This window comes from Spermophilus citellus (assembly GCF_964194105.1).
Source record: "Spermophilus citellus genome assembly, chromosome: 18".
In the NCBI taxonomy this organism is placed as follows: Eukaryota; Metazoa; Chordata; class Mammalia; order Rodentia; family Sciuridae; genus Spermophilus; species Spermophilus citellus.
In genome coordinates, this window is record NC_138200.1 from 22,261,792 (window position 1) to 22,266,085 (window position 4,294).

Genomic DNA, 4,294 nt, shown 5'->3' on the forward strand with positions numbered 1-4,294 from the left:
GGAACTCGGTGGTGAGATGGTTGTTTTTTGAATGCCTGGATTGGAAAAACGTTAATAACTTTTTTCTTTTTTTTTTTTCAACACATAAAAGGCAAAGAATATTCATCTGATTTTCTCCCCTCTTTTGACAGGTATATGATAATAGGATGGTTTTATGTCTACAAAGGTCAGGGATAAAAATTCACAACTCTCTGCACACATATATTCCAAATGAACATAAAGATTGAAGGAAAAACAAATATGGGCCATAATGGGGCTTTTCTAATTTACCCTCTGTCTCCCCCTTTATATATATATATATATATACATGCATGCATGCATGTATGTATGTGTGTGTACATATATGTGTGAATGTCTAGAGACGCACATGTACATCAGTCATGGCTGTATTTAAGCAGGAGATTGGGGATGACTCAGAAGGGGGGAATTTCATCAGTGCTCTGTACACCACCCACTCCCCACCCAAATTGCCAAACATTTTTATCTATCATTTTATCTATCATTTTTATCTATCATTTTATCTATCATTATAGAATACTGCATAAATTAGGTCAAATGGGTTGCAAAATGTCAGAGACTGGGATATTCTCCATGGAAACTACTGGGTGCAGAACGTTACCCTCCCAGGGCTCTAAAGCTGTTGAACTTCCTTTAGAGGGGCTGAGGCGGGGAGAAGGGTGGGAAGGGAGTAGCCCTATAACCGGGTCCTCTCTTCAGCCCCCTGACGTCCTCCTGTACAGCAGGGGGCGCTATGTGCAGGGGAAACTTCAGCTGCCCTGTACTACATGACTCTTTTCAAAGCCCTTGCATTTTTTCTTTTTTCATCCAACTCCCAAAACCATCTCAAAGTAGATGTTTTTTGCTATCATTTCCCAGAGAAGTCAGGAGACATGTCAAAGAACACACAGCAGGAAACTGTTTCCCTCCAGTCCAGGTTGTGTCCTACCTAGAGAGCTAGAGAATCAAGAAAAAGGAAAGAATGAGCCCAGGAGTTTAGAGGGGTAGAACCTTGCAAGGCTAGCAGGTCCCCAAAGAACCTTTGCTCCAGTCTGGCCTCTGGGATCAGGTGTCCTCTGGGCTCAGAGTCTTCTTGTCCCCACTTCTCCAGCACGGACTTGTAATTATCATTTTCCAATTGTGTCATAACCCTGGATAAGACCGTAATCATAACTTATAACAACAATATTAATGGGGACACTGAGGTTTGCTGGACACTTATGGGGGACAAGTCTCTGGGACCTGCTGGATTTCATTGAATCCTTGTGCCCCATTCACAGACAGGGGCTCTGAGACCCAGATACAGAAACGCCAGGTTGCACAGATGGTCGGGGTGGGGGCAGGGCCTGAGCTCCCACCCAGCCTAAATGGCTGCAGAGCACCTGCCTTCTACACAGCCTCCCCAGGTCCCCTTTAAAATACAGAGCCAGTTTTGTGCCTGTTTCTCTGGGAAGGAGCCCAAACAATGCCTCCAACCTTGTGGGAAAAATGGAGTTGGCTAAGGGTGGGCCTCGGTTTCTGCATTTGAGAATGGGACCTGCCTCATAGGCCATGACCTGGGGAAGGGAGTGAGGTAGGTAAGGACCTGAGCCTGAGGTTGTCGTGTTGAGCATCCCTCCAGGTGGGCGTCCTGGTGAAGGAGGGAAGAAAGAAGAAGGGCCAGGGCCAGCAAGGCTGAACTTCACACACTCCCAGGAAGATCCCACTGACGGCCTCAGGCCCCACATGGCTCCATCCTGACTCTTCTTCATGGTGACCTCCTGCCTAGCCATCATTTGCCACTGGGTGCCTCCTTCCCACTCAGTGGGGAGCTCCCCAAGGGACCCTATAGGACAAAGCTGTCACTCCACCGATACACAATGGCCTCGCTATTTGTGATTTCTAATCCTGCTTTTATCTGAACAAACATTTGCCCCCACACAGGCTGCCTTGACTTGTGGTTCCGCATTAGCTGCTGTGCTTCCTGTCTCCTACCTCAGTTCCCTCCAGCACAGGGGGTGCCTACAAGGGCAGATGTCTTAGAGCGGCCAACAAACTTGGGCAACTCCCCCCGACCCCCCATGGCTCTGTCACAGAGCACAGTGGGCACACACCCACACCTGTGGTCATGGTTCTGTGAGTAGAGTTTCCAGGGCTCTGGCAGTGTTGGGGTAAGTCTGTTGGGTGTGTGAGCACGTGTGTGTGCGCATTCAGAATCAGTACATGGACTTGCACAGGTCCACCCCTAGGCCTGCATATGTGTACGTGTCTGGGCCTGCCTCCCTGTCTGTGGGCAGGAACATCTGTGCACGTGTCTATCCACGTGTGTGCGTGTATCTGGGTGCTCGTGCCCTTGTGCAGTGTGTTGGGGCATCTGGGTGCATGCGTGATGGCACCGACTAGGGGCAGGCACAGCTATTTTGAGGCCCCAAGTCATCACTCAAAAAGGAATGTGGAACAGACAAAGTTACTCACTGGGTTATTAATGTGAAACCGGAGCCGTGATGACAAATGATGTTCAGGGGGAGGAGGGAGATGTTTCCAGAATGGACAAGGCAGTGTGCAGCTCAGGGGAAAGGGTAGGCACGTGGGAGCCCAGGGTCACCTGCCGTCCTGCTGCCCCCTCATCTCTATGAGCTGTTCTGAGCTTTGGTTTCCCTGTCCCATAAAAATGGGCACAATGGGGCTGGGGTTGTGGCTCAGAGGTAGAGCGCTTGCCTGGCATGTGTGAGGCACTGGGTTCCATCCTCAGCACCACAGAAAAATAAATAAAGGTATAAAAAAATTGGGTACAATGAGGGTGGTACAAGTAGGTCACAGACACTGGCTCTGGACTCTGGCTGGGCTCCAAATACCTGCTCTGCACTTTTTGACCATGTGACTGTCCTGTCTAGACTTGAACATCTCCATCTGTAGGATGGGCATCACAGACTCCCCTTCATAGGATTAAACGAAAAAATTCCATGCAATTGCTTCGGAGGTGCCCGGCTCACGTTCACCACTGTGGGAGGCCAGCTCATGTGGCTACTGCAGAACCACATTTTCTTGAATCCCTGACCCAAAGCCTATCAGGATCCCACAGCCAGGGACAGCTGCCTAAGGGGTAAGACCTAAATTAGAGCTAAACATGGTGTCCCTTGTTCACAAAGCAGGGGAAACATGCCCTTAGAGGTACTCAAAACTGCAGTGTTTTCCTTTTTTCCAACTGTCTTTTTTTTAACGTGTAGTGTTTTTAGATTGCTATTTAATGTCATTCTGAGTAAAGAAAAATAAAATTTTTCCATCATTAAAATGAGTTTTACCATTCATCTCTATATCATGCCATACCAGTTTCAAATGCACACATAAGAGCTTTCAGCCCCTATGCAGAATCACCAAATCTTGCACAGCATCTTGCGTGGCTCATACCTTCATATGCATTTCATTTGGAATCGTGGGAGGGCTGCAGAGAACTAATCCAGCTGGTTTTATTTCACCTTGGTACATGCACCTTCTACCAACACCCTCTACCCTCCTCCTGGGACAGAGGGGTACCCTATCTTTCTTTTTCTTCTTCATCATGGCTTTGGGGGTCATAGGGAAGTAACATTGATATGAAAGGAAAGGATGTGGCAGAATCCCTAGGTCATTTGTGTTCTTGGAGTAACAGTGCTGTCTCCAGGTTCAAAGGGAAGCATGGCCTCTTTTGGGGGGCTGTCAGCATCCCACGTAGTCCTGGAGGTAACACGTTTCCCTTGTGCTCCCTTCCAGTCTTGCTAAGCACCGACGCATGGTGGGTCCACTGGAATTCTGGGCTTGGGGGGCATCTTAGATGCTTTATGCAAAAGGGGTGGCATGAAAAAGCAGACACCCCTATTGTCACTCCTTTATTGATCTCATGCTCCAGGGTCCCATTGGACTTCACTTACCAAACTGAAGCTCAGAGATTAAATTATGAAGAATCTCAAGATGGCAAGAGCCGAGCATGGTACCAAGCATGGGACCCTCTGAGCCCTGGGCCCTGTGTGACTTCACAATATGCACAGCCACAGAGCCAGCCTGGCCCTGACCACACCCAGCCCTGCCTTGGCTGCCCTGATGGTGGCCTGGGCTGCCTCCTTCCCTGGGCCTCCCAGCCCCCATGCTCATTAATGGCAGGGACCAGGTGATACACACAGCCACGTCTCTTGGCCAGATGCCTCTTGCAGAAGTGAGCATACCAACCAGTGCCACCCATGTTAACTCCACCACGTTTAGCCACAGTGCTAATTAAAATCCCTCCCATAAAAATTGTTATCTCCCAGATGTTCGGTAAATAGTAAATATGCTGCCGGGCCCC